The following is a 12,388-nucleotide window of genomic DNA, read 5'->3' on the forward strand; positions in this document are numbered from 1 at the left end:
CATATAAAATATCAGTAACAACAATTTGAGAGCTACAGTCAAAATGCTACTTGATCTGTCTCACAGTAAACAGTAACTAAACTTGTGTACCACTTCCTTCCAGTTTACACAATGGAAACAGGTGCTGTGTTTGTAAGTTTTTTGATTGTGTTCTTATGGGAGGTAGGGAGGAAACAACAATAAGAGGAAAAAAACACTTTACTGAACCATCATGTGACCCATTCAGATGACTGCTCTTGGATTTACCAAATAGATTTACATACACCTATAAGTACTCTGAAGTACTTTAAGAAGAAAGAAAGGAAGAAAGGAAGGATGGAAGGAAGGAAGGAAGGAAGGAAGGAAGGAAGGAAGGAAGAAAGAAAGAAAGAAAGAAAGAAAGAAAGAAAGAAAGAAAGAAAGAAAGAGAAAGAAAAGAAAAAGAAAGAAAGAAAGAAAGAAAGAAAGAAAGAAAGAAAGAAAGAAAGAAAGAAAGAAAGAAAGAAAGAAAGAAAGAAAGAAAGAAAGAAAGAAAGAAAGAAAGAAAGAAAGAAAGAGAAAGAAAAGAAAGAAAGAGAGAGAAAGAAAAGAAAGAAAGAAGGAGGGAGTAGGAAGAGGAATAAGACTACATTGTCATTAGTGTGTTCAACCACAACTTGGAAAGCAGCTGTTCAAGCATTCAAACCTTGAAACTAAGTTTAAGAATTTTTCAGAACATGGTACATTTTACAGACTCGCCAACTCAAACCCTGAATATAACAACTCTCCATTATGGAAACGTGGTTTTCAAGAATAGGTTATTACCAAGCTAAAAGCATAAGCTGTCAAGTGCTACTCAAGATCCTACAATGGTCACTACATATGGTGTAGTGCCAAAGAATCTGCAGGAGGCTGCAGGTTAACATCTAGACATACATCAAGTCTACAACCACCTGAAGGGAGGTTGTAGCCAGGTGGGGGTTGGCCTCTTCTCCCAGGCAACCAGCAACAGAACAAGGGGACAAAGTTTCAAGTTGTGCTGGGGGAAGTATAGGCTGGATGTTAGGAGGAAGTTCTTCCCAGAGAGAGTGATTGGCATTGGAATGGGCTGCCCAGGGAGGTGGTGGAGGCACTGTCCTTGGAGGTGTTAAAAAAAAAAGCCTGGATGAGGCACTTAGTGCCATGGTCTAGTTGATTGGACAGGGCTGGGGGATAGGTTGGACTGGATGATCTTCGAGGCCTCTTCCAACCTGGTTGATTCTATGATTCTGTGATGGGTAAGAGTCCTGGTTGCAAATTCAACTATTTAGTCCATTTTGATTCTACCTACTCACAGCAAAGCACAGGCCCATTTTGCACCCACATTTCTTCCAGGGAAGCATCCACCTTCTCCCCTTCGTAGCTGAGTTAGTTCATTATTAAAAGTAGTATTTGTGGCACCCAGAAGATGTGGGTTTCCTATGACATACAACATCTAGGAAAGTGCTGAGAACAAGTATGCCTTTATGCAAATTCGGGTATTATGGCAAATTAAAACTTCAATATGGTGACATTAGTGATCAGTGTCAACTCCAATGTCTTATATGATAATTCAAGATTAGAGACATTTTTTCCAGGGCAAAGAGTCTAAGTTTCATCTTTCATCTTACGACAATCCCAAAGGATCTCTCACATCATGCATCAGTCTTACTTGTCTACCCTCTGAATTCTTGGAATTGCAAGAACTAGCTGTAAGACAGCTCCACTGCAGATCTTAGCACCACAGCTCTGCAGGTGACTAGAAAGTGCAGTACTATTGCAGCTGAGGTTTACCTCCTTGTTGAGCAGAGGCTTTCATGAACTCTTTCCTTCCCAGCCTGTTCTCTTCCATGTTTACTGGGCTGCTGGCTGCACTGTTTGAGAACAGCATGAACTGGCAGAATACCTACCACTACAAATAAAACTACAAAACAAGGAAACATATTTATCAGCTTAGTATTCTGAAATTATTTAGTGAAGTCTAAGAAATACTGAGTTGATGCATGGAACTCAGACTACAAAGAAGTTAAGACGGTACCACAGACTTTAGCAAAAAGTTCAAACCAAACTACTTTGTATCACTAATCTCAACTTTTCTATTTTCTTTCTACTTCTGGTTTCTCTTAAGTAATTTTTATTCCATTATTTTACATTTACAGAAGTATCACTGAGATCTTCCCTCTGATGATTCTTCCTGTTTCTTTTCTAGTGTCAGTCCTTTACATGTTGCCCCGCCTTTTGTATCTCCTTCAGAAAGAAGGGCAGCTTTCCCAGGGTACAAGCTATGGTTCTCCTGCTTTCATTCCTTCCATTTGTATTCTTTAGCATTATGTTTAACAGAATGAGAGAACACTACAGGTTCCTACTGAACAAAAAGATTTACAACAAAAATAGAAAACTGAGATGGCATTAAGGCACTAGAGTTTATAGATAGCTGCAGGAGACAAGAGCACAAGAACACCTGGGACAAAGTCAGACATGGTATTTAATGCCAAGGGAGTACTCTCACAAAAAAACCCTTAAAATGGCTCCATTTTGCTGTCCACAGTACTGAGCAGCCAAAGATCTTCTGATGTAAAATATTTCACAGCTGTGTCAAGAACCTCTACATGGATACAAGGGATTTTACTATAAGCTGACAAGATCTAAAAAGATGCCATTTCTCTGGTAATAGTTTTTTTTATTACCTTGTAACTTTTTACTTTAGATCAAGAATATGTACAACTGAGATTCTTCATGATGTTGTCACTGCTCAAATTTTATTAGAAATAGTTTTATACCAGCTTTCATTTCTCACACAATTCTGAAGGAAATATGCTTAAAAATAAAAGAGAACACAACCAAACAACCACCAAAACCATATATCAGAGACGGAGTCAAGTTGAAAAATGCCTACCTGAAGTTTTCAACCTGAGGACAAGTTTTGTAAAAATATCAAAACCAGTGAAAACTTCATACTTTCTGATGCCCCTGTATTTTGCATGACTTCCCAAAAGCATGCAATAATACTGTTTGGAACAACTGAATTAATTTTACTGTCCTGTTCTAATTCTGAAAAGTGGCAGACTAACATCATTAAACAACCAGTATCAAGACACAACTGAAAAATTGTGCTCATTTCCTTGTACAAAAAAGAATCTTGTTTTGTTACAAGGCATAAGAGGCCATGCAGAAAGCCAAGCAAAAAAAAAAAGATGGAATAAAGATGATTTTTTCATGTATGCTTCAAGTTATAAGGGTCATCCTCAGTGCTAATAAATGCATTCAAGTTTACAGTGTAGGATATACACAGAAAGCTGGCACGAAATAAAAGAGCATGGCTGCATTATGCATTTTCAGAGTGTTTCACTTGAATTCTGTTCTAAGAATGTTACATCACTCTATCAGTCTAGAGAGTATCCTAACAATTAGGAATGAATGTTACAGACACACAGAAGGAAGGTGCTGACATAAAGTACAATAGACATGCAAAAGGTAAGCAGGTGAGCATCCTGTCTTACTCCTCTCATCTCTTCCCTCCTCCATAGGTGCCAAGGGAGGCACAAGATAAAAGAAAGTGAGAACTTTGGTGGCACTCCCCAGAGCATCACAATTCTCAAGCTCTCTGGATGGAACAACAACACTTGCAAAACAACGTGGTATGAACATGGAATCCTCACTTGAAACTCCATGAGGAGGGGGGAAAAAATTGTAGAATCTCTCAAGCCACTCAGTTTACAGTGTAATTCTGTTGTCTTTTATTCACAACACTATCTTTCTAACTAAAGAGCAACGCTGAGTCCCTCCAAATAAATCCATTTTTATTATAACATTAAGCCCACCTAGTGTTGAAGACAAGCTGAATGACAGTGGAACGAACACACTTATCATGACAATTCAAACCAAGCAACATGTGAAGGCAGCACCAAGCATGTACAGGGCAGCAGAACATGTACAACTTGGCTTTTTACAGTGAAACTATGACTGAGACAGACAGCTGAACCTCAAAATATCATTTAAAAAAATCAAAAGGAAGCCAAAAGAGCACTTAAAAGTGTGAAGACAGACAACTTTAGCCAACAAAAGTTTATTCTCTGTCAATCAGCAACTGAAAACCATTCCTTGCCTTTGTAAATACAGGTTTTACATTACCTAGAAATAATCTTGCTGGTCACCAATGATTTTCCAGCATCCAGCAACATAGTCTCAGGTTTGCTTAAATTTCAGTCTATAACTTTCTGCAGTTACTGTGATTTGCTACTTAGTTTTGCTTCTTTAAGATTATTTTTAAAGTATTTTTAAAATCCAGGCTCAGATCTTCTCCACTGGAAAGGAGAACATACACAATGTTTCACAAAATACAATAATGGTAAACTCCAGAAAGCACATAATATTTTAACTTTATAAAATGTGATCAGGATACCAAGCGGAACCATCATGCCTGTGCTTGCCTGTTTAAAGCTCCCATATTTTAATGCTCAACAATAACACTTCATAAATTTGTCTCTGTAAGTCAGTCTCTCATACGAAATGACATAAAGCTACAGTGAGCAAACAGAATCTATGATATCTGAATAAAGACCAGAGCTAAATTTCAAACAGAGGATGATTGGCAGATGACCGATCTGCCATTATAACATCAGTATCAAGGTTATACTCAACCTTAAGGACTAAGCCTTCAAGAAGAATAAATGACATCTAAGAAATCCAAGGGTGCTTTGTTCCTTGAGGACATCCAGAGCAATGCTGCCAATAGTCCCATGCTGACATAAGAAACAAATCAGCTCAATACAGTGTCAATGAAAAAAACTGCAAGAGCCAGCAAATACCATCTCTCAATAGCAGATCAAACTCAGCAGTTAACAGAAGGTAATAAAAGACAAATTGACTTGAGAATAAGAAGTCATGAGGTCCAGAGGTAGCTGCTCCTGAGTGTCTCTTAAGAGACAGAATATTTATTTCCTATTGGAGGATTCAAAAAGAGACATTAGCACTCTGTTAATTGCCTGAAATACCCTGTCATTGTTATTTTCAGTAAAGAAGAATCATAGCCACTTTCCCTGGACTTGATGTAAATGCACAATCCTATACAGAAGAGAGGAGAGCAATGGGAAGGGAACGACTGAGATTCTGCCACACGTTCTCTTTATTTCTGTCATCCTGTTTTTGCAGAGATCAGTATTCATCAGGAGCTATGTACATTTTCCTTCTTCTTTCTCTCTTCTCTTTGGTGCTGATGCTGACATATAAAGAGATTCCACCAGAAATGGCAGCACTTGTAATTATGAAGGGAGACCCTGAGCTGAAATTGTGCTGGTACATACTCTACCCTGCACCTTCTTGAGACACAGTGCTGTGCTGCACAACTAAAGCACGCACAGCTTCTGGCCTTTCTATTTTTCAAAATCATCCTGAGAATGCTATGTTACTTACTAGCTACTGGAATTTTTCACAGCGTGTTATCCACAGGTATTTTCACACTCTGAGAAACACTTTATTCCTTGAGAGTAGAGAATTTTATTCCTTTGCAGTAGTGGTAGAGGATCTACTTTTATGGTAAGAATATCAAGAAGGTGTGCTAGTTTGAAGCTAGCTAGAATGCTTTGGTGAGAAGAATTAGATTACAGGCTGTGAAAAAGAAACAATGGTGGTGTCTGCTTCACTCATAGGCTTGTTGAGATGTATAAGAACACAAATACAGATAACAGAGACACTCTCTGTCTGGGGCTTTGGGCTGATCTTCTCTCTCTAACCTAACCTGCCATCTGTGTGACTAATCCATCTGCTTCCTAACCCCCCTGGCTGACCCTCCAAGATACTTTGAGCATAAGGCAAAGGCTTAGGTAAGGTAAAGGGGTGGGAGAAGGTGGAAGGGTGGTTGTGAGCCCCTCCTGGGGACTCAGGTTTCTGGGAGGGGTGCTGTGTTTCTGTATTACCTTTTAACATGTACAGTTCTGTATATATTGTAAATATCTGCTTGTCTGTTGTGCTAAGCTGTAAATATAAGCTTCATTCAATTTCCAGAGCCGCTGAGTCTAGCCTGGGTGATTTTCCAAAGTGGGGGGGGGGGGAAGTAATACCCAAACCATCACAAAAGGGCATTCCAAGATGTGTTTTCATTCCCTTTCAACAACGGAAAAATACAGACAAAATTGAAAGAATGCAGAAGGAGATAGGAAAGTCAGGCAAAAATAAATGCAGATGAGCATAATTATCATATTAAAATACATAAATTTTACATTTTTCAAATGAATTACAATGTACATATATGATAGATCAAAGTCCATACTGTGAATGGCACCAAGTCATTAAGCCCCTGTCACAAACTGTCTAGCTGAGGACCTTAGAGACCTCCAGGCAATCAGCAACACCATCAGTAATCAGTGTCTCAGACACTACATAAAGTCTGACAAAGATGCGCAGGCATTTCCTTGTGGTGACTCAACAACTATGTGGATTTCAGGGAAAAAGTGCCAGCCAAGTTAAAAGATCCTGCTTTGGCCACTCACTGCAAATCTTGATACCAATCTCTACTCACAAAGAGGGCAGCAACTGTGCAACCTTTGATGCTTTCAGCCCATGCTAATAAACCATAAGGGCCAAGATGCTGAATCTATCAATCCAAAAACACAGTACTCACTTGTGCTACCCTGACATCAAGTGTTCGAATGAGAAAACTTGCAGGTCTGAAGTCTAGGAGAAAAACCTCAGAGATTAAGATAAAATGCAACCACAAATGAAGAAATGAAAAACTTTTCCTTTACACATACCTAGACATCAAAAAAAGTGTGTATGAAAAATATAGATCTGCACTTAGTCCACTCTTCATGCACCTATGCTCACAGACAGGTAGAGATGCAAATGAACAGTTGAGGGGTAACAAGGCAGTCCCACGTGGCTGTGTATGGCTGGGTTTAAACAAAACTAGCCCCTGGACAGGTATCTTAAAAAGCATCTAGTAAAGTTTTTGATGAACCTGGGAAAGCAAATGACAGAAAATGAAGGCTTAGTTTTTTCAGTGAGCAGGAGCAGAAATGATTGACAGATGAGTTTTACAGAGCTAACAGAGAGGACACTGGAACTGGTAAGAAACATACTAACTGTCCGACACCCCTTTCCAATATTTATAGGGACTGGTATAACTGAAGTAAAGGATACAGTACCCACAAAACACTCACAAAGCTCTCAGAATGGTTCAGCGCCCATGCAGTGACAGAGGAGTACTTTGGGAAAGTGGCAAAAGTCAAGAAGTTAATCTGTGAGCAACAGTTACATGATACACTACTGGTCTTGCAGGTCTCCACCACAAAATGAAGATAGCCCAGTCACTGTAACAGTTCAAAAATCTTGGAGAATTGTAATGGCCGAGGTCCTGATTGGCCTTGCTAGGGAAGAATTCTTGGCAAAGCAGTGACTGGATGAAATCCTCCCAATGGTCCACCTGAGCATGGTACAAAGAATGCACTGAGAGAGAGCCTGCACCCTGACTTCATCTTCAACAGATGCATGAGCACCTCTTGCTAGTGTGGCAAGCAAAATGGATTGATACTAGGCTCACTTCCCCTTGGAAAGGTGAAGATGAGGCAACTAGAATATATTCCAGCACACCCAGAGGAAATGTGACTCTGATGGATCTGACAGCCAGCCAGAAGGTCACAGAGAACAGCCAATCCTTTTGTCTGTGGACATACTTTACAGGGCCTTTGTGGCATAGAGATGTTGCACATTTCTGCTTAGACACACCATGCTTTGGTGACTTCCAGTGCTCAGAAATCTCACATAGATATATTTCAGAAGCACTCTGAGTTCCAAAACAACATAAGGCTCACACTCCTGCACAGACCTCAGCCCTTTGATGATGAGATCTATCCTATGGAACGCTCAGGCCAAACAGGATTTGCTGAGCATCACCAACTGACTGAGGAAGGAAATGGAGAAGTATTGTCCTGTAGCCACCACAGCAAAAGTTCCTCATATTTTGAGAAACAGTAACCAGCCTGCTGAAAGGATACAAAGCAGGAGAGAATATACACTTAAGAGATGTGTGGCACAAGGCATCACAGAGGTTAGCTGGGAAGCCCATTGTCAGAAACGGAAAGCACAGACTAGGATCTGTCTACAGACAAAAGAGCTCTCTCAAATTGAGAATGAATCATCTCCCCAGTGATCCTAAAGATTTGCAGTAATATAAATTTTGTTTCAAGTGTTCACCTTGGGACCCAGATGCTTGGAAGGAGACTAAGCCATTTGCAGAGATTCAGGTTTTGCACCTTTCGGGCACCCTTTATCAAGCAAACAATTGTAAAAGTCAATGAAAAAAGGCACACAGAGACACAAGAAGTTAACAGCAATTACTGCACCACCATGAAGAAAACTTCAAGGGTTACAGACTGGACACGTTGAAAGATTCTGGAATGAACATGGTCATCATCTGAGAATAAATTATTGACAAGGGATCAGATTTACAGCTACATTAAAAGATGCACCTATGAAACTAAACAGCTACAGGCCACCTACTGAACAACTAAACACTACCTAAACTCACTCTGAATTTCAGACATAGAAATTTGTCTGAAAATACTCTTTCTCTTGGCAAGGAACAACCTCTGTACAGCCCACTTTTACTGTAGTGTGCTTCAACTGTCCGTAAGGCACCTGCAATGTAAAGCAAAACCCATCCCCAGATAAGGCAAGATGTCATAAAATGTGTGTCTGAAAAAGCAGACAGAACTGGAGATAAACGGTGAGCTCCGTCACAGTCAGTGTTCATTGTGACTAGTACCCAAACATCTGATGTTTTACTATACTAAGATGAGAGAAAGCCCATCTGGCAACAAAGAAAAGAGTGGAAATACATGTGTATTTTATATATATATATATATACACATACATATGTATGTATAACAGGAGCACGAATATTCTGTGTCTCAGAAGACATTAGAATGTAGTCTTCCAATATGTAAAGGGAAGAAATCTTCTCCAAAAGCCTGATTTACAAAGTGAAAATCTAATGATGCAAATAAACAGATTTGCTTCCTCACACCTATGAAGTTCTAAAGACACTGGTCACTGAATTACAAAGATTCATTCTTCCTGAATACAGCAACCGTTTCCAGGAATGAGGGGATAAGAGGGATGCAGAGAAAGTCCACACTCTAGATCCTGATTCTTCCCAACTCCTCTTGGCAGCAAAAGAGTAGGTTAGAGCAGAATATCTAGTTCTAACCTCAACAGAGGCACTCCCACTTTATTGTGTTTCCACTTCTTTATTCAGACTGAGCCTGTGATCTCTTAAGTAGGTTCATGGTGCAGGAGTAAGACAGATGATCCAGATATGATCAACCATGAGATGATATTATGACCTCGAGAAGGCAAATAGGAAAACCTTTTCATATAAGAACAGCAAATCACCATTGCATCATTAGCAAGCTTTTTTTTGTCTCAATAATGCAAACTACTGAAGAGATCAGACAAATCAATTTAAATTAAAAAAGATAACTCAAGCAAAAGCTTTTATAAAGGAGATATACACAAATTTGAAACTGATTTCTCAAATGGTATTTGTTTATATATAAATATATTTACCACAGGCATGCAGGTAAAGGACATTATGAAATGCCACAACACGGAATATATCTAATCACTTCACATTAGCAAGATCTTCTGTTCAAAAATCTTCATTTTAAACATGATCTGAACATCAAATCACACAAGCATATGGTTTAACTACAGATTATTACATTATCTGTCCCTGCATTTCCTTTCTTGACATAAATATTTTTCTCAGGTTGCTTTTATTTTTAAACTACATAACTGGTGTTTGAGGACAAGACCTAAGAGGAAGCTCTCACATGAAATCATAAAAAACTTTACAATTACTGAATTAAAAGCCAAAGAAAATTGCAAATTTTCCTCTCAGAAAACAAAACCACCAAAAGTTTAGGACAAAATCAACAAAAAAGTCAACTTTTTTTGCACATTCTTGGTAACGTCAATCTGCACTGAAGTGGGAAAAGAGCAATGCTGGCTCATATTGTTGATGTCATCATTTTAGGAAATAGTGCTAGTTAAAGATAACAGTCTCTCAATTCACCTGTAGTCATAAAAGTACAGCTGAATTATCACACAGTACCACAGTATCACCAAGGTTGAAAGAGACCTCATAGATCATCAAGTCCAACCCTTTACCACAGAGCTCAAGGCTAGAGCATGGCACCAAGTGCCACGTCCAATCCTGCCTTGAACAGCTCCAGGGACGGCGACTCCACCACCTCCCCGGGCAGCCCATTCCAGTGTCCAATGACTCTCTCAGTGAAGAACTTTCTCCTCACCTAGAGCCTAAATCTCCCCTGGTGCAGCCTGAGGCTGTGTCCTCTCGTTCTGGTGCTGGCCACCTGAGAGAAGAGAGCAACCTCCTCCTGGCCACAACCACCCTTCAGGTAGTTGTAGACAGCAATTAGACCATATAAATAATTCATTACAAGAAGCCTGATTTTACATTGTTTCTGTATTAGTTTTAAATTGTAGGTTACTGTCATGGACAGCAGAAATTGTTATTTGTAGGTCCTCACAATTTTTCCAACTTTTTTGGGTTACTGTCTTGGTATTAAAAATTAAGGAATCTGCAGATCTGGGTTCCCTTTTTGATGCCATCAAAAAAGATCACATACAACAATTATAAGGAAAACACATCTATGTTTTTTAATCTGCAACATTGTCAGCTCCTTTTGTAAAACTCTTAAATATCAATATTACTATTTGAATCCTGTTTGGAAAAAAAAATACATATTTCCAAACAAAAGTAAGTGGAATTACTGAAATTTTGTGGGGTAGTAACTCAATGTTTTAAAAGCCAGCATCAAAGTTTCATGTTTCTTAGGAAGAACATTTTTTCCTGTATTTCATAATCAAAATGTGAATGTAGCCTATTGGGATTCAAAACAATTTAAATGCTTTAAAATAGTTCTCTTCATCAGTGTGTAATTTTCATAATTTTGGTAGAGCTATTTCTATTCAAACTGAATGGTAAGAAAATACTGTTGTGTTTCACATGCAGGCACCATAATGAGGCTTACTGAAGGGCTAAATTCATTAGTTTTCATTCCTAAATAAAAGATTATATTCCCATTACTCTTAAATACAATCTTTTCTTTTTTTCAAAATAGTAAACATTGTTTCAAACTGCAGTCTGCATAAAAAATGTTTCTGCTCTCAGCCTAGAGGTCTCTTGTCTTTGTTTCAGTTCTTCCTGCTGAAGTGGTACTGAGGTCACTGAGGAATGGCTTTCCTTCCCAGAAAAGTACAATTACCCTTCCCTGGCTCCTCTCTAGATGCTATGAGTTCTGCCTCTGCCTATGTCAGCAAAGAAGACAGAACTGCAAGAAAGAAACAAAAATCCCTTTAGGAGAAGTCACTGCAATCAGTCCCACACAGTATGTGCTGCTGACTCCTGCCAAACTCACTGACTATGCCAACTCTCAAGTGCTTGCAGGCTGTCCTCCCAGCACTGCCTTCCCTGCCCTTAGCCTTGGGACATGCATTCCAGCACTTGAGTGCACCTGCTGGGGCAGCTGCCACCAGCATCAAAGTATGAAGGCATTTTTATACGATCTGAAGTCTAGTGATACTGAAAAGCAGCTTGTATCTGTGGATACTGGAGATAAGCAAGTTTACATGCTGCAAGTCATAAAAAGTTCTGGAAACAAGCAGCCCACCTGTGTCTTTGTACAAATGCTAAGTATCAGAAACCAGTAGATTCTGAAACAGGAAGGATTTATAAAGGAAGTTTACCTTACACACTCTTTTAACTAGGGGCAAAGTAACAAGTTCATTGTAAAATCCAGTGGCACAGATATACAAACCCCAGAAATGTAAAATAATCATACTGCAGAATATACCATATGCAGTATTGAGTCATCTCTAAGTAATGTTGGTCAGGTTCAATTAAGCAGAACACATAATTTCAGTGAACTGCTATCATCCTTTCAAATTAGCATAAGGGCAGTATTAATTAAGCATTCTTAGAAAGTAAGACAAATTAGGTGTGAGGTATATGAAATATTCACGATTAAAAAAACTCCCTACAAATTTTCTGTAACACTGTTGCTAAAGTCTAATTTTTTTCCCTAATCTAAGATGCTGAAGGTTACTTCCCATTGCCTGTATATGATACCACAGAATTTTTACACTGATAGATCATAGTACAACAAGCCATCACAATAGGCAACTAAGCATGTTGCCTCTGCTACCTGCCACTTCTCTCAGCTAAATCTTCCAGTGGAAAATTATCACATGCCATCACTGATGTTCAAATTACATGCTTTTTTAACTGGGATCTGGTAAATAAGCTCTGAAGCACTCTATTAAAGCTGTCCAGAAGTACTGCAACTGCCTCACTTAATTAGACAAAGTGTATGAGGATGTCATTAATAGA

Source organism: Pogoniulus pusillus, chromosome 4, assembly GCF_015220805.1.
Source record: "Pogoniulus pusillus isolate bPogPus1 chromosome 4, bPogPus1.pri, whole genome shotgun sequence".
Classification (NCBI taxonomy): Eukaryota; Metazoa; Chordata; class Aves; order Piciformes; family Lybiidae; genus Pogoniulus; species Pogoniulus pusillus.